The sequence below is a fragment of the Schistocerca americana genome, chromosome 2 (assembly GCF_021461395.2).
Source record: "Schistocerca americana isolate TAMUIC-IGC-003095 chromosome 2, iqSchAmer2.1, whole genome shotgun sequence".
NCBI classification, from domain to species: Eukaryota; Metazoa; Arthropoda; class Insecta; order Orthoptera; family Acrididae; genus Schistocerca; species Schistocerca americana.
Window position 1 is genome coordinate 961,870,028 of NC_060120.1, and position 20,031 is coordinate 961,890,058.

The 20,031-nt window shown below is 41.1% G+C and overlaps 1 protein-coding gene across 1 annotated transcript in view; it reads right to left on the reverse strand.

Moving 5' to 3' along the window:
- Positions 1 to 20,031, reverse strand: part of LOC124596200 (mitochondrial uncoupling protein Bmcp) — a 109,750-nt gene that overhangs the window by 89,147 nt on the left and 572 nt on the right. The gene's annotated exons all lie outside the window — the stretch shown is intronic.

Genomic DNA, 20,031 nt, shown 5'->3' on the forward strand with positions numbered 1-20,031 from the left:
TACAAAGAGAGGTGTAACTTGCTTTAAATATTCAGAAATGTAAAATTTTGTATTTCACAAAAAATAGTATTTTACGACTGCAATACAAACTGGTCACAGTTGGAACACACCACTCATACAAACAGGTGGGTGAAACAGTTTGTAGCATACTGAATGAAAAGTTCAAACAGGCTCAGTCATAGGTGAAGTAGATGGCGGACTTCAGTTCATCAGCAGAATACAACGGAAATCCAGTTAGTCGACAGAGGATATTGCTTATAAAACACTTGAGCAACCCATTCTAGAATATTGCTAAAGTGTGTGTGACATATGCCAAACAGAACTAAACAGGGAATACTGAACACATACAATGAATGGCAGCATGAATGATCACAGGTTTATTTCACCCGAGGGAGAGAGTCACAGAGATGCTGCAAAAAATGACTGGCAATTGCTTGAAGATAAGACAAAAAGTATCCCTTGAAAGTCTAATTAGCGAGTTTAAAGAATAAATTTCAAGCAATGAATCTAGGAATCTATTACAACTCCATACGTTATCACTGCTTTAAGGGGTGTGAAGACAAGAAGGCACATTTGTGACGCACACAGAGGTAGTTACCATACCACAGCAGTGCTAAACAATGTAAACAGCTAACTGCAGAGTTTGTCAGTGAATGCTACAAGCAGTTTGTGGTCTGCCATAGAGTAGGGCATATGCACATCATCCCCATTATGTATTCTTTTGGTAGAATAGTGTTAAATTTTGCTCATGCATGTTGGATCTCTTTGATAATAGTTCGATAGTAAATATAGACAATGATTGCCAATATTACTGATTAGGTGAAGGAACAATAAGTACAAAGCAAAAAATTATGGCTAAGCCTGATGATTCCATAGCTTGATGTTTTCAATGTATAAAAATTAACCTCATTCCTAATCCTCTGCGTGAGTTTTAGTGCTGTCGAGATGGGCTGATGCTCACAGTATGGAGCACAGCATTGAATATCTGTGAAATGTGGACCACAGAAGATGAAACTGATACCATCTGAAACAGGGTGCTATGGAAGAACGTTAAAAATTAAATTGGCAGATAAAGTACAAAATGAAGAAGTATGAAAAAATTGGGTAAGGAAAGAAGTCTATGGAAGGCCCTTAGTGATTAACAAAACACTTCTATTTATGGACACATTTCACTCTTGCCATTTTTCCAATACTTTTAAGCTACCAGCAAAACAATATTCATTTTTCTGAGCAGAACCTGCTTGAGCTAGGCATCTGTAAAGGAAATTCTACAGAATCATCACATATGTTACTGGAAAGTCATGGAGGAACTAAAAATGTAGCAGGGGCACAGATAACCACTCACCAACGGTTGAGGCACTCAGCTGTTATAAAACTCACAAACAAGACTCAAATTGTAGCTGTGCACGCAAAATGTACTTTGGTAGTCTGTTAGTTCCAAGGAACAAAAGCATAGCATATATCCAGTAGTTACCTGTACCGTTTTGTTAATGTGACAAGTCACATATGACAGCAAAAATTATACAACAGAAAGTACTTAATGATAGGAACTATTATGTGTCCTTGTCAAAGCCTTTGATAGAATGAAGACAAAACTCAATTCTCAAAATTAGGATGTTGTGCCAATAATTGCATCCATCATACACAAATATTGATCTTACCTTCACAACAAAAAATTGTCACAATAAAAAACATCACCACAAGACAAATACTACACTCAATGTGGAAGAACATGCAATGTGGAATCCCATAATGATCCATACTGCTCATGACATTCACAGAAGGGTGGCAGAGGGGGGAAGGGGACAAATCGCAACAACAAGGAGGAGTTGTGCGACATATGCAGAAGTTGGCAGGTGTGTTTCTACATCTGGAAGAGGAAGTCTATTGAACTTTCACACGATAGTAGTGCCACTATGAGGATGCAAATCAGGTTTGCTTTAAATAAACACTGTAACAGTCGGGAGCATTAGTTACATTTGAGATAGACATGGTGAGTTGATGTCAATCAAGAATGCCTTTAAGGGGACAAACATCCAATCATCATAACCTCACTGTGTTTGAACGAGGCCATGTAATAGGGCTGGATGTTCCTTCTGTGATATTGCAAAAAGACTTGGCAGGAATGTAGCCATTGTACATGACTGCTGGCAGTCGTAGTCACCAGCATATATGGTTGAAAGAAGACTCGCCCCACATGGCGAAATGGCATTACTGAGAGAAAAGACCACTGCACTCAGTGTAGGGCTCTGGCACATTGTACTACACCTGCAGCAGCAATATGAGCAGCTGGAACCAAAGTGATACAGCAAACTGTCACAAAGTGGTTACTTCAAAGTCAGCTCTGAGCCAAATGCCCTGTAGCATGCATGCCACTGACCCCAAACCACCACAATTTGTGACCTCAGTAGTGTCAAGTGAGAGCTCACTGGAGGGCAGGTTGGAGACCTGTTGTGTTTTCTCATGGAAGTTGGTCCTGCCTCATTGCCGTTGATGGCTGTGTATTGGTTAGGAGGAGGTCAGTTGAGGGCCTGCAACCAACCTGTCTGCATGCTAGATACAAAGTGAGCTATGGTCTGGGGTGTGATTTCTTATGACAGCAGGAACACCCTCGTGGTTATCCCACACACCCCCCTCATTGTAAATCTATATGTCAATCTGGTGATTCAACCTGCTGTGCTGCCATTCAGCAACAAGCATTCTTGGGGGTGTTTCCCAAAAGGATAATGCTGGCCCACACACTGCTGTTGTAACCCAACATCCTCCATCTTCCTTTCTCGGCCTGCTCGATCACTAGATCTGACTCCAATTGAGCACACAGGGAACATCATCGGACAACAACTCCTGCATCATTCACGACCGGCATTAACATCCCAAGTAAAGCCAACCAAGTACAACAGGCCTGGAACTCCATCCCACAAACTGACATCCATGACTGTACAACACAATGCATCCACATCTGCATGCTTGCATTCAACATTCTGGTGGTTACACTGGTTATTAATATACTAGCATTTCACATTTTCAATGGCTTTTCTCACACTTGCATTAACCTGTGATCTTCCAATGTTAATCACTTTAATATGCTACCTAGAGAAATGTATTACCAAAATTTCATTACATTAACCCTTTGGCTGCTGCAGCCGTGCATCCATCCAGCAGTATCGAACGCGCGTTTGAGGCCGCCTAATCCCGGTACCTGCGCTAATGGCTTTCCCCAGGTCAGGGGCACACAGGTGCCACTAAGGCGGCGCACGTAAACGCGTCCAGAGTACCAGGTAGAAGGACTGGTAGCATGCGTAAATAAGTTCAGATCACACAGGGACAGGTACAAAGGCGCACGTTAACTCGTCCAGAGCAGTTAAAGGGTTAACAATATTACGAAAAGGAAAGTTTCCACTCACCATATAGCGGAGCTGCTGAGTCACAAACAGGCACAACAAAAAGACCGTCACAAATAAAGCTTTCGGCCAGTCAGGCCTTCATCAAAAATAGGCAATAGACAGAGAGACACATGACTGCAGCCTGACACTGCAGTCTTTTGTGTGTGTGTGTGTGTGTGTGTGTGTGTGTGTGTGTAGTCTATTTCTGAAAAAGGCCTTACTGGCTGAAAGCTTTTTTTGTGAGAGTCTTTTTGTTGTGCCTATCTGCGACTCAGCATCTCCGCTACGTGGTGAGTGGCTTTCCTTTTCATAATATTGTTACATTCTATCCTGGATTATCGACTGTTTGATTGCTTTACATTGATTATTTTACGTTGTTAGGTTTTTTTTTCCAACAGTGCTTTTGGATTAACTGATGGATTTGGGGGAGGGGACCAAACAGAAAGGTCATTGGTTCCATCGGACTGGGGAAGGAAACTGGCTGTGGACTTTCAAACGAACCATTCCGGCATATGCCTGATGCAATTTAGGGGAATCAAGGAAAATCTAACTCAGGACAGCCGGACGTGAGTTCGAACCATTGTCCTCCTGAACGCAAGTGCTTTATGAATTTGAAGGACTGGTCAAACACTGAAATGTTTCCTGCTGGTACAAGTAAAGTGATCATGGGCACCTAATCAACTATAGCACACACAGTCCAGTTGCAAACTGAAAATGTTTACATGTAGTTCACATCAAACCAATCTCACTAAGAATCGTGCTACGAAATTTCACAAAAAAAGTCTTTTCATGCAAGGAAAAATATTAATGGTCACCAGTTAAACCAAACATTAAATGTACAATTTATTTGTGTTCAACTGGATAGTGAGCTAAGATGAAATCCAGATACGGCTGAACTAATGAAGAAATTCAGTTTCAGAAGTTTTGTACCATACTTAAACAGATATCTTATTGTGCTGACTTGAAACAACAATGCATCTCAACTTGCATACTTTCATTCCATGTCGTCCCATGGAATTTTGTTCTCATGTAATAAACTTACAAGTCTGTAACATACTTATTCAGCGAATGCAAGTAAAACAAATACTGTGTGAGGTATAGAATTTTCCATCTTGTACGGGGCTCTTCAAAGATCATAGGAATATTACATATCCTTCCATGTAAATTTACTCCACTGTGGTATTTGTTCCTAATAATATAAATTAGTTTCAAATTGACTGTGAATAAGCCAACCACACTATAAAGCAGAGAAATTATTTCCATGTACATTTTACCTCCTAATAACAGGTAACACAGTCTGTAACAAGTCATAAGACAAAACAAAAACTAGTTAACATCTGCATATATAATCAAATATTAAAACTCTCATTAGTTTTTCCTACAAATTATCTACTTTTAAGAAGTTAAAAACAGCATTTCCAAACATTTCTCAGTTTTTACAGCTTATAAATGATTATTATTATTTTACAATTATAAGTAAATAGACACTTGATTAAAAAAAGCTGCCCATGTACGTTTTTGAGTTGAGCACAGCTTCTGGTGGCTGAGACAGAGAGATGTCAGGCGAAAAAATGAACCATGTCCTCGAGCCTCTTCTAATAAGTGAGATCTTGTTAGTTATGTAATGAGCCATGTTCATGTATTGCTGAGCACTGTGGACTGTGCTTTGGAGTTTTACATTAACAGTCATTTTGAAGATGGTGTAAGTAAGTAAAACACATCAGTATGTTACATATTTTTATATTCCAACCTTTTAAGTAAACATTTAGGTGGAATGGAATATGAGGATAATTTCTGCATATTGCTTGATACTGATTTACTTGCTTTTATATCAAGTCCCCCCCCCATGAACCATGGACCTTGCCGTTGGTGGGGAGGCTTGCGTGCCTCAGCGATACAGATAGCCGTACCGTAGGTGCAACCACAACGGAGGGGTATCTGTTGAGAGGCCAGACAAACGTGTGGTTCCTGAAGAGGGGCAGCAGCCTTTTCAGTAGTTGCAAGGGCAACAGTCTGGATGATTGACTGATCTGGCCATGTAACAATAACCAAAACAGCCTTGCTGTGCTGGTACTGCGAACGGCTGAAAGCAAGGGGAAACTACAGCCGTAATTTTTCCCGAGGGCATGCAGCTTTACTGTATGATTAAATGATGATGGCGTCCTCTTGGGTAAAATATTCCGGAGGTAAAATAGTCCCCCATTAGGATCTCCGGACGGGGACTACTCAAGAGGATGTCGTTATCAGGAGAAAGAAAACTGGCGTTCTACGGATCGGAGCGTGGAATGTCAGATCCCTTAATCGGGCAGGTAGGTTAGAAAATTTAAAAAGGGAAATGGATAGGTTAAAGTTAGATATAGTGGGAATTAGTGAAGTTCGGTGGCAGGAGGAACAAGACTTCTGGTCAGGTGACTGCAGGGTTATAAACACAAAATCAAATAGGGGTCATGCAGGAGTAGGTTTAATAATGAATAGGAAAATAGGAATGTGGGTAAGCTACTACAAACAGCATAGTGAACGCATTATTGTGGCCAAGATAGATACGAAGCCCACACCTACTACAGTAGTACAAGTTTATATTCCAACTATCTCTGCAGATGACGAAGAAATTGAAGAAATGTATGATGAAATAAAAGAAATTATTCGGATAGTGAAGGGTGATGAAAATTTAATAGTCACGGGTGACTGGAATTCGGTAGTAGGAAAAGGGAGAGAAGGAAACGTAGTAGGTGAATATGGATTAGGGCTAAGAAATGAAAGAGGAAGCCGCCTGGTAGAACTTTGCACAGAGCACAATTTAATCATAGCTAACACGTGGTTTAAGAATCATGAAAGAAGGTTGTATACATGGAAGAACCCTGGAGATACTAAAAGGTATCAGATAGATTATATAATGGTAACACAGAGATTTAGGAACCAGGTTTTAAATTGTAAGACATTTCCAGGGGCAGATGTGGACTCTGACCACAATCTATTGGTTATGACCTGTAGATTAAAACTGAAGAAACTGCAAAGAGGTGGGAATTTAAGGAGATGGGACCTGGATAAACTGAAAGAACCAGAGGTTGTACAGAGTTTCAGGGAGAGCATAAGGGAACAATTGACAGGAATGGGGGAAAGAAATACAGTAGAAGAAGAATGGGTAGCTTTGAGGGATGAAATAGTGAAGGCAGCAGAGGATCAAAAATGAGATCGAAAGGAAGTGCAAAATGGCTAAGCAGGGATGGCTAGAGGACAAATGTAAGGATGTAGAGGCTTATCTCACTAGGGGTAAGATAGATATTGCCTACAGGAAAATTAAAGAGACCTTTGGAGATAAGAGATCCACTTGTATGAACATCGAGAGCTCAGATGGAAACCCAGTTCTAAGCAAAGAAGGGAAAGCAGAAAGGTGGAAGGAGTATATAGAGGGTCTATACAAGGGCGATGTACTTGAGGACAATAGTATGGAAATGGAAGAGAATGTAGATGAAGATGAAATGGGAGATACGATACTGTGCGAAGAGTTTGACAGGGCGCTGAAAGACCTGAGTCAAAACAAGGCCCCCGGAGGAGACAATATTCCATTGGAACTACTGACGGCCTTGGGAGAGCCAGTCCTGACAAAACTCTACCATCTGGTGAGCAAGATGTATGAAACAGGCGAAATAACCTCAGACTTCAAGAAGAATATAATAATTCCAATCCCAAAGAAAGCAGGTGTTGACAGATGTGAAAATTACCGAACAATCGGTTCAATAAGCCACAGCTGCAAAATACTAACACGAATTCTTTACAGACGAATGGAAAAACTAGTAGAAGCCGACCTCGGGGAAGATCAGTTTGGATTCCGTAGAAATACTGGAACACGTGAGGCAGTACTGACCTTATGACTTATCTTAGAAGAAAGATTAAGGAAAGCCAAACCTACGTTTCTAGCATTTGTAGACTTAGAGAAAGCTTTTGACAATGTTGACTGGAATACTCTCTTTAGAATTCTAAAGGTGGCAGGGGTAAAATACAGGGAGCGAAAGGCTATTTACAATTTGTACAGAAACCAGATGGCAGTTATAAGAGTTGAGGGACATGAAAGGGAAGCAGTGGTTGAGAAGGGCCTGTCCCCGATGTTATTCAATCTGTATATTGAGCAAGCAGTAAAGGAAACAAAAGAAAAATTCGGAGTAGGTATTAAAATCCATGGAGAAGAAATAAAAACTTTGAGGTTCGCCGATGACATTGTAATTCTGTCAGAGACAGCAAAGGACTTGGAAGAGCAGTTGAATGGAATGGACAGTGTCTTGAAAGGAGGATATAAGATGAACATCAACAAAAGCAAAACGAGGATAATGGAATGTAGTCGAATTAAGTCGGGTGATGCTGAGGGAATTAGATTAGGAAATGAGACACTTAAAGTAGTAAAGGAGTTTTGCTATTTGGGGAGCAAAATAACTGATGATGGTAGAAGTAGAGAGGATATAAAATGTAGACTGGCAATGGCAAGGAAAGCGTTTCTGAAGAAGAGAAATTTGTTAACATCAAGTATAGATTTAAGTGTCAGGAAGTCATTTCTGAAAGTATTTGTATGGAGTGTAGCCATGTATGGAAGTGAAACATGGACGATAAATAGTTTGGACAAGAAGAGCATAGAAGCTTTCGAAATGCGGTGCAACAGAAGAATGCTGAAGATTAGATGGGTAGATCACATAACTAATGTGGAAGTATTGAATAGGATTGGGGAGGAGTTTGTGGCACAACTTGACAAGAAGAAGGGATTAGTTGGTAGGACATGTTCTGAGGCATCAAGGGATCACCAATTTAGTATTAGAGGGCAGCATGGAGGGTAAAAATCGTAGAGGGAGACCAAGAGATGAATACACTAAGCAGATTCAGAAGAATGTAGGTTGCGGTAGGTACTGGGATATGAAGAAGCTTTTACAGGATAGAGTAGCATGGAGAGCTGCATCAAACCAGTCTCAGGACTGAAGACCACAACAACAACAACAACAACAACAACATATATCAAGTAAAATGGCTGCAAATTCAGAAGCATTGTAGCACATTGATTTGATGATAGCAAAATCCATATACTAGTACTCCATGGATGCCACTAAAGACTGGAAAAATATGAACTTTGCTAGATAGAAGGTGAGTTGTCACCACCCTCTCAAAAGCGTGTACCAGATCCTGTGGAGTTGTGTTACGGAAGTCAAGTAACAGAGGCAACCTGTTCTTTTCATTGAGTTAATGTACAAGATGAGTGATATATGGCTGATGATGAAAAAGAGTTGGCCAGTAGGTCCAGTGCTGATAAAGCTGTTGTCAATTTTTGGTGTTTGTTTGAAAATTTCTTGCTGTTAATAGCGTAACACCGGCATAGTCCACTTTTCGTCAAAATACTAGCTGCTCTACGATAAATGTTAGAAATGTTTTCTGCCAAGGCAACCACTGGAATACATCATAATTGCAGTTTTTAATGTTAGCAAAATTCTAAGAAATATGAAAACAGTGGTTTAGTGTGTAAAGGACAGATTGCTACGTGCCATATAGAGAAGGCATTATGTCACAAACAGGCATAATAATAAGACCATTATAAATTTAAGCTTACATGTATAGTCATGTTTTTGTTGTGGCTGTGTGCAACTCAGTGTCTCCTCTATAGGGGTGATTAACAATATATCCTTTTCATAATATTGTCATTTTTCCATCCAGGATTTTCCATTGCATGTTTTAATGTGTGCTGTCTGTATTATTTGCAATAAACAAAGGAGAGTACGTAAGTAAGTTTTTCTAAAAATTAAGAATATGAACAAGGCCCATATTTTTACTCAAGCATGCCAATATTAAGGTTAAATCACACAATGGAAAGCCCACGATAGAATAAGAACAAGACTGTGTAGAGCTGCATACAGGCACAATGAAAAAGACTGCTACATATTATTCAGCTATCTGACTAAGTCTTTCATCAGACACAGACAATACAAAACACAAACACACTCACACAAGCACACCTCACATACAAATGAGCACTGTCATCTTCAGCTGCTAAGACACTACTGCAACTGTGTCCGAGGTGAGCAGTGATATTTGCTTGGATGGGTGGTAGGGGTAGAGGTCGAGAATACACACAAGATGGGGAAATGGAGGGATTGCAGGAAAGGGGAGGGATAGAAGAGTAGGAGTGGGGGATGATGCTATTGTTGCCTATGGGAACGTGTAAGGACACACTGAGCGCAAGATAGTGTTAGGAGTATGCAGATGCACTGGCAGGATATAAAGCATGTGTAGGGCTGCAGTGGAGAGGACAGTGTGTAGTGAAGGTTGAGACCTGGGTGGGGGGATAACAGGACAGATTGAAATGTTACAATTTTGCAAGGAGAGTTCCTACACACGCCAACCAGAAAATCTGGAATTGGTGGGAAGAATCCAGACAGTACAGACTTTGAAGCTGTCAAAGTTGAGCACACCGTCTTGGGTGGCATGTTCAGCAACTAGATGGTCCAGCTATCTTTTGGCCAGTTTGGCAGTGGCTATTCGCGGGGAAAAACAGCTTGTCAGTTGTTATGTCCATACAGGGAGTGACACTGTGGTTTCAGCTTAATTGGTGGATCATATCGGTGCTTTCACAGGTGCCCCTGCCTTTGATGGGGTAGGAGATGCCTATCACAGGACTGGAGTAGATGGTAGTGGGATGATGTATGGGATAGGTCTTGTGTCAATGTCTATTGCAGGGATATGAGCCGTTGGGTGAGGCATTGTGAGCAGGGTTGGACTAGGGACAGACAAGGATACTGTGTAGGTTAAGTGGATGGCACAGTAATTTCAGTGAGTGGCAAGAGGTAGTCAATTATTAAAGTTCTGGGTGGTACTGAGTTGCAAGAGGGGTGCTCCTTTGTAGCCAGGCAGTCTGTGCATGAGGGATGGTAGGTGATTGGGAAGACTAGGCACATGTGATCATCCTGGACAAGGGAGGGTGGATAATCCACCTTCCTCAATGTCGATCTCACCTCAAGGATAGCTACATCGATATCTTCATCCACACCAAAACTGCCAACCAGTAACAATTTGTCCACTTTGAGAGCTTTCACACATTCCACACTAAGAAGTCCATTCCATACAGCCTACACATCACTAGTGATAAGCAGTCCGTCTCCAAATATGCCTAGATTCTCAATGAGGCCTTCACACACCCAAATTACCACCCAACCTTCCTCAGAAAAATATCTTCCATGCCTTACCTTGCTTCTCACCTACCATTCCTCACACAAGCACTGCCCGGCTACAAAGGAGTACCCCTCTTATGACTCAATACTGCCGAGCACGGGAGAAACAGAATCACATTCATCACCAGGGTTTCAACATACTCTTATTATGTCCTGAAATGAAAAATATCCTCCCCAAACCTTCCACAGTGATATTCTGCCACCTACCCAACCAATGCAATATCTTGGTAAATCCCTATTCCATCTCTGCTCCCAGCCCTTTGTCCCATGGCTCATACCCCTGCAACAGGCTGAGATTCAAGACCTATCCCATATGTCTTCCTACCAGCACAGACATTTGACCCACCAAAGGCAGGGCCACCTGTGAAGACAGCCATATGATCCATTAACTTAGTTTCAATCACTATGACACATTCTACGCATGCATTACAACTAACAAACTGTCTGTCCACATTAATGGCTACTGCTAAACTGTTACCAAAAGGCAGCTGCTTGGAGTGTCTAGGAGTACACTGCCCAACACAATGTGTCTGACTTCCAAAGACTGCTTCACAACCTGTGCCATCTGGATTGTTCCCAGTAATACCAGCTTTTAAGAACTGTGCAGATAGGAACACCACTTTCAATATTGCTATGTATCATTCATTTCTGTAACACCCTGGCCTCAACCTTTGTTAATCCCTGTCCGTCATCTGCCTCTCTCCTCCCTATCTCCCGCTGCAGCACTACACATGCCTAATGTCCCACCAGTGCACTAAATAATACTCTCTCCTCCCTCTGTCCTCCCCCAGCACAGTCCTATTGCTGTACGTAGCAATCCACTACCCTGTCTTCACCACATCCCCTCACACTTCCACATGCAATATTAGCATCTTCCTCTCGCCACTACCCTGCTATTCCTCCCCCACCTCATCCCAACTCTTCATCTATATCCCCACTATCCATCCCAGCAAATATCATTGCTCACTTCAGGCACAGCAAGGCTTTAGTGCCCCGAGACGACAGCAACGGTCTCTCTCTCTCTCTCTCTCTCTCTCTCTCTCTCTCTCTCTCTCTCTCTCTCTGTGTGTGTGTGTGTGTGTGTGTGTGTGTGTGTGTGTGTGTGTTCTTATTTTTGCCTACATGTGATGAATAACTTAGCCCAATAGCTGAAGAATACCTAACAGTCAATGATTCCTCGAGAGAAGCAGACGTCTTTTTGGTTATCACTGTTGATACAGACTGGGATGATTGACTGATATGATACTTTAACATTAGCCAATATGGTCTTGCTAAGACACAACTGAAATATAGGTAACTACAGCCACCATATTTCCAGAGAACATGCAGTTAAAATGCATGGTTTAATGATGATGACATCCTCCTGGATAAAACAGTCCTACATTCAGAACTCTAGTAGCAGCCTGTATGGGGAATGTTGGCAGAAGAAAAACAAATCTGTCATTGTATAGGTTGGAGCACTGAATTGAGAGCTGCTAAACATTTTACTATGTTACAGAACATGACACAGGTTGAATACAGCAGGAATTAGTATGGTGTCATGTCAAAAAGAACACGATTTCTGTTTACATTAGTACAGAGTTAGCAAAATAAAATTAAATAATGGTAATACAGGAGTAAGGCTAGTAATGAATAAGAAGATAAGATTGCAGGTAAACTATTATGAATAGTACAGTGAACAGATTGTCATAACCAAGATTGATCCAAAGGCATGACCTATCACAGTGGTAAATTACCAACCCAAGATAACTCCAGTACACAATATATAACAACGAAAAAAATACATACCTACTAGTTCTGGTGATGAGGTGCAGAATGAAAAAAGTATGTGATTTGGCAAAAGGAATTATTCAGATAACATTAAAAGAGGGAAAAACTTAAATGTGACAGAGGACTAAAATTTGATAGGAGGAAAGGGAGACTAAGGGAAAAAGTGTAGGAGAATAATGGCTGTCATAAAGAAAAACGGAGAAGTTTCCTTGCAGAACTTTCCATAAAGCACAATTTAATCATTACAAACATCTGATTACCTGCCTGTATGCAGTCAGTCACACAAGAACAAACTCCCAATGTCTCAAGAGTTTAAAAAGGTAACTAAACAGTGCCTGGTAGTAGTAAAATGTTTTTGTTAATGTATAGATATGCAATACATACATGCACATTCTGTAAGCAAACCTTTTCGTGATGACTTGGCACCCAAGCTTTATATCCATACAGGCTGGAAGCTTCACTCCAGCTACTGCTTATCATACAGCTCAAATAAAATAATTTTGTGACTGACAGATTGCAATGGCATGGGATGCGGGATGGGGGTGGGGAGGTTATGTTGTAATGCTGCCAGCCACACTTGCTACAGCTCTGCATATAACTGCAAACTAGGTAATACAATGAGCACACAATGCTAGAGAAAAATATGTGCTCAGTTGGCAGCTGTGAGCTGGTTCACTGAACCATCAATCACAAAGTTATTTTGATCAAAATACATCAATCAAAGACTACTGTGTACAGGGTGGCGTAGTGTACATAGAAGAATGTTTGATTTAGATTAGATTAGATTAATACTAGTTCCATGGATCATGAATACGATATTTCGTAATGATGTGGAATGAGTCAAATTTTCCAATACATGACATAATTAGGTTAATTTAACAACATACTTAAGTTAATATAACAACTTTATTTTTTTGTGTTTTTTATTTTTATTTTTTTAAATTTTTTTTTTCTTAATTTATATTTAAAAATTCCTCTATGGAGTAGAAGGAGTTGTCATCCAGAAATTCTTTTAATTTCTTCTTAAATACTTGTTGGTTATCTGTCAGACTTTTGATACTATTTGGTAAGTGACCAAAGACTTTAGTGCCAGTATAATTCACCCCTTTCTGTGCCAAAGTTAGATTTAATCTTGAATAGTGAAGATCGTCCTTTCTCCTAGTATTGTAGTTATGCACACTGCTATTACTTTTGAATTGGGTTTGGTTGTTAATAACAAATTTCATAAGAAAGTATATATACTGAGAAGCTACTGTGAATATCCCTAGATACTTAAATAAATGTCTGCAGGATGATCTTGGGTGGACTCCAGCTATTATTCTGATTACACGCTTTTGTGCAATAAGTACTTTATTCCTCAGTGATGAATTACCCCAAAATATGATGCCATATGAAAGCAATGAGTGAAAATAGGCGTAGTAAGCTAATTTACTAAGATGTTTATCACCAAAATTTGCAATGACCCTTATTGCATAAGTAGCTGAACTCAAACGTTTCAGCAGATCATCAATGTGTTTCTTCCAATTTAATCTCTCATCAATGGACATACCTAAAAATTTGGAATATTCTACCTTAGCTATATGCTTCTGATTAAGGTCTATATTTATTAGTGGCGTCATACCATTCACTGTACGGAACTGCGTATACTGTGTCTTATCAAAATTCAGTGAGAGTCCGTTTACAAGGAACCACTTAGTAATTTTCTGAAAGACAGTATTGACAATTTCATCAGTTAATTCTTGTTTCTCAGGTGTGATTACTATACTTGTATCATCAGCAAAGAGAACTAACTTTGCCTCTTCATGAATATAGAATGGCAAGTCATTAATATATAATAAGAACAACAAAGGACCCAAGACTGACCCTTGTGGAACCCCATTCTTGATAGTTCCCCAGTTTGAGGAATGTGTTGATCTTTGCATGTTACGAGAACTACTTATTTCAACTTTCTGCACTCTTCCAGTTAGGTACGAATGAAACCATTTGTGCACTGTCCCACTCATGCCACAATACTTGAGCTTGTCTAGCAGAATTTCATGATTTACACAATCAAAAGCCTTTGAGAGATCACAAAAAATCCCAATGGGAGGTGTTCGGTTATTCAGATCATTCAAAATTTGACTGGTGAAAGCATATATGGCATTTTCTGTTGAAAAACCTTTCTGGAAACCAAACTGACATTTTGTTAGTACTTCATTTTTACAGATATGTGAAGCTACTCTTGAATACATTACTTTCTCAAAAATTTTGGATAAAGCTGTTAGAAGGGAGATTGGATGGTAATTGTTGACATCAGATCTATCCCCCTTTTTATGCAAAGGTATAACAATAGCATATTTCAGCCTATCAGGGAAAATGCCCTGTTCCAGAGAGCTATTACACAGGTGGCTGAGAATCTTACTTATCTGTTGAGAACAAGCTTTTAGTATTTTGCTGGAAATGCCATCAATTCCATGTGAGTTTTTGCTTTTAAGCAAGTTTATTATTTTCCTAATTTCAGAGGGAGAAGTGGGTGAGATTTCAATTGTATCAAATTGCATAGGTATGGCCTCTTCCATTAACAGCCTAGCATCTTCTAATGAACACCTGGATCCTACTATATCCACAACATTTAGAAAATGATTATTAAAAATATTTTCAACTTCTGACTTTTTGTTTGTAAAGTTTTCATTCAATTTGATGGTAATACTGTTTTCCTCTGCTCTTGGTTGACCTGTTTCTCTTTTAATAATATTCCAAATTGTTTTAATTTTATTATCAGAGTTACTGATTTCAGACATGATACACATACTCCTGGATTTTTTAATAACTTTTCTTAATATAACACAGTAGTTTTTATAATTTTTGATAGTTTCTGGGTCACTACTCTTTCTTGCTGTCAGATACATTTCCCTTTTCCGGTTACAAGATATTTTTATACCCTTAGTAAGCCATGGTTTGTTACAAGGTTTTTTACGAGTATATTTAACTATTTTCTTTTGAGTGATCAGCTTTGGGCAGTGACATAGGAAATGTGGCAAATGGTGTCAACCATATGGTGACTATATCGTGATGCTATTGGCGATTTTTTCCAGAAAGGGTTAGCTACAGATCAGTCTGTAGCCACAGCCAGGTTTTTTAGTATCACACTCTTTGCAAAGCCAACTCACAACCAAACCATTATCTTCTAACCTAACCTAGGTTCGGGATAAGATACCAATCGTATCTTGGGCTAAGCTACAAATCAATAGGTCACCACAACCAGTCTTCTTTTTTGCATTCATTGACTTCACTACCTAATGGTGAATATATGAACCAAAAGGTGACATGACAGCAGCCATTAGCATTACAACAGTGGGCCAAAGCCGACGACTTGTATTGAACATTCCTCCTGATCCCACTGTAGCTACCATTAGTGTAGGCAATATTTTTAAAAACTTACTTCATCAATCATTTGTAAATTATTGAAATATCAATAAGGTACTTCAACATTGATTAAAATAAATTTAAATATTATTTTCTTGTCAATGAAACTGATCAATTTTTGAAAATATAATGTAATTGGACAGATAAAGAAAAATTCTAAAAGTGGTGACATGTGAACACACATATAAAAGGTACTAAAGTTTGCAAGCTTTCAGAACCAATGGTTCCTTCTTCTGGCAGAATGCTTGACGGGGAAAGGAGAGGTGATGGAAAATGACTGGTGAGATTGAGGAAAAGGGGCAGAGTTTAGAAAAGTTGCCCAGAACCTCAGTCAGTGGAGACTTATCACATGGGATGAGTAGGAAAGACTGATTGTTGGGGACTGCACTGGACAAGATTTGTAAACCTGCAAGCTCTCGTATGGTGCAGTACCCCAACAATCAGTCTTCCCCCCCTCATCCTATCCAGTAAGTCTTCCACAACCCAGGATTCTGGGAGACTTTTCCGAACTCTCCCCATTTTCCTAAACCAGCTCACCAGTCCTTTTCTGTTGCCTCTCTTCCTCCCCCTTCAAACCCTTCTGACAGAAGATAGAGCCACTGGCTCCAAAAGCTTGCAAACTCTAATACCTTTTATATATGTGTTCTCCTGCCACTGCTTGGTGAGTAGATTTTTTTTTTTTTTTTTTTTTTTTTTTTACCTTTCCAGTTACATTGGATTACTTTTCTGTATCAGTTCTACCTCTCATGCAGTTGTATAGTGGCTGCAATGTATGACAAAGGTGGACCTTGCTTCCTCCACTCACTGCACCACACACTATTATCGTTCAAGAAAAGTTCAAAGATGTTACCAATCATCAGCATACTAATCATACACTTTTACTTGGGCTGTGGGTAGAGGTTACATAGAGAAGGAGCTTGTGATGAGCTTATAGCACACTGGCTGCTAAAACAAGCTCCACCTCTTTCTCCCAGACCAGCTAGCTTATAAAACAAACATTAATGCATCACAAAAGTGACATGAAAGTCCGTGGGAAGCCACTAGAAGGAGCAGGTATAGCCTCTTTGCTCATTTTTGTACATAGTATTAACTACCATACAATACCACACACAGATCAACACAAGTATGAAGTCAGCTGACTCCCACTGACCACAGAAGGTTGAATATCAAGTGTACAATCAGTAAGCAGTCTGATTCTAGAGTTAAGCTGATGCGTAATATCTTAACCGAATGGCCATTTCAATTTTTATATGCTAACCTTATTATGCAGCACTGAAATTTACATACCGGTTGCTCTTTTTATTCTCATTAATTGGAGAAAGGAATAAGAAGTACCTACAGCACCCCTGTAACGAATACCGAGAAATAAAGCTGTATAGTACAGTAAGTCATTTACATTAATTGTTCCACATACCTGAAGGCTCTCATTCATAATGTCATTTACAGAACATGATGTGGGGATGAAGTTACTTAGTTAATGGAACAAAAACCCAATACTTATGGTTGTGACAACATTTTGCACCTATCTCAATAACTTTATCTCACACAGCAATTGCCTCATAGTTCAGAAACAGGAGTTCAAAAAAGAGACTACAATAACAGCTACATCACTAGTGTACAGTCACCCGCTTCAGAATATACTTGTGTTTCCTGTAAACTAAAAATTTCAAAAGGCAAGCTTCAATTGTCAACAACAAATACTTATACATTTACTTAATACAATTGGGCGCTCAACTGCTGAGGTCATTAGCGCCCAGTCACTGTTGTTAGAGCACATGGAATCTGCTAAAACTCAAGGGGATGGGGGGACACCAGAAGGACCTGACAAAGATGCAGATAAAATAAGTAAAAAGGTTAAATGTCTTTGGACAAGCCAGTTAAAGTTATAAAACGCAGAATACGAGCAGCTGCTCGAGCTTCATCAGCTAAAACATCCAGTAAAGTAGATGGCAGGGACAGGACAACACGAAATTGACTAAAACGGGGACACGACAATAAAACATGGCGCACTGTTAATGCCTGACCACATGGTCGGGAGGATGTTGTCCAAGCAGTTGGGAGCGGTTTTACTGCCCGGAGCTTGTTTCCTTGGAGGGATGACCAAGCATCCCACCACAACGACACAAGCCTCTTACATACATCCCCATGAACGTCAGATGACGGGACACAATGGGAGGCTGGCCGAGGCAGGAGGACTGCAGCCTTGGCTGCAGCATCCGCAGCCTCATTCCCAGGCACTCCTACATGTCCGGGAACCCACAGAAAGCTGACAGAACCACCATTATCAGCGAAAGAATGGAGGGACTGCTGTATCCGTTGAATCAAGGGATGGACCGGATAGGGAGCTCCAAGGCTCTGAAGAGCACTGAGTGAGTCAGAGCAGAGTACATACGATGAATGGCGGTGGCGGCAGGCATACTGAACGGCCTGATGGAGAGCAAAAAGCTCGGCCGTAAAGCTGGAACATTGGTCGAGGAGCCGGTATTTAAAGGTGGCGGCCCCGACGACAAAGGCACAGCCGACACCATCGTCAGTTTTGGAGCCATCGGTGTAAATAAAGGTGTGACCGGCAAGTCGAGCACGAAGTTCGACAAACCGTGAGCAATACACTGCAGCCGGAGTACCCTCCTTCGGGAGTGAGCTGAGGTCGAGATAAATATGAACCGGAGCCTGGAGCCAAGGTGGTGTCGGGCTCTCACCCTCTCTGAAGGTGGTAGGGAGGGCAAAATCCAATTGTCGAAGCAGGCGACGGAAGCGGACTCCGGGGGGCAGCAGGGCAGACACATACAACCCGTACTGATGGTCGAGAGAATCGGCGAAGAAGGACTTGTAAGAGGGGTGGTCGGGCATAGACAACAGCCGGCAGGCATACCGACACAGCAGTACGTCGCGCCGGTAGGTCAATGGTAACTCGGCAGCTTCAGCATAAAGACTCTCGACAGGACTAGTGTAGAAGGCTCCGGTCGCAAGACGTATCCCCCGATGGTGGATGGAGTTGAGCCGGCCTAAGAGGGATGGCCGAGCGGCCGAGTAGACGAAGCTCCCATAATCCAGCTTCGATCGGACTATGGACCGATACTGAGTGAGTCAGAGCAGAGTACATACGATGAATGGCGGTGGCGGCGGGCATACTGAACGGCCTGATGGAGAGCAAAAAGCTCGGCCGTAAAGCTGGAACATTGGTCGAGGAGCCGGTATTTAAAGGTGGCGGCCCCGACGACAAAGGCACAGCCGACACCATCGTCAGTTTTGGAGCCATCGGTGTAAATAAAGGTGTGACCGGCAAGTCGAGCACGAAGTTCGACAAACCGTGAGCAATACACTGCAGCCGGAGTACCCTCCTTCGGGAGTGAGCTGAGGTCGAGATAAATATGAACCGGAGCCTGGAGCCAAGGTGGTGTCGGGCTCTCACCCTCTCTGAAGGTGGTAGGGAGGGCAAAATCCAATTGTCGAAGCAGGCGACGGAAGCGGACTCCGGGGGGCAGCAGGGCAGACACATACAACCCGTACTGATGGTCGAGAGAATCGGCGAAGAAGGACTTGTAAGAGGGGTGGTCGGGCATAGACAACAGCCGGCAGGCATACCGACACAGCAGTACGTCGCGCCGGTAGGTCAATGGTAACTCGGCAGCTTCAGCATAAAGACTCTCGACAGGACTAGTGTAGAAGGCTCCGGTCGCAAGACGTATCCCCCGATGGTGGATGGAGTTGAGCCGGCCTAAGAGGGATGGCCGAGCGGACGAGTAGACGAAGCTCCCATAATCCAGCTTCGATCGGACTATGGACCGATACAAGCGAAGCAGGACAGTGCGATCCGCTCCCCAAGATGAACCGCTAAGAACTCTGAGGACATTAAGGGAACGTGTACAACGGGCCGCCAAATAAGAGACAAAGTGGTACACATCACATACCAGAAATTTGTACACAGATTAATGTTTAACAACTGGCTGTTTGTATGTTCTCAATTTTGGTCACAGGAAAATCCTGTAATCTGATTGTTTAAGTGCCACAATAAACAATTAAATAAGAACATAAACTAATTAATTTCTATACGATTAATTTCAGCTGAGGGAAACTTGACGTAAAAAGATCATAAGTTTGTAGAATGATATCCAGTCTACAGAAAGTTCCTAACATGACAGAATAATCACATTGCATTACAGAAAATCTAACCACAACCCACTAAAACTTACCAAAACATTTTTCAAAACAATCTTAGATGCGATAGTTGTAATGCTATATTTTTAATTCCATTATTTTTTATCATCTTACAG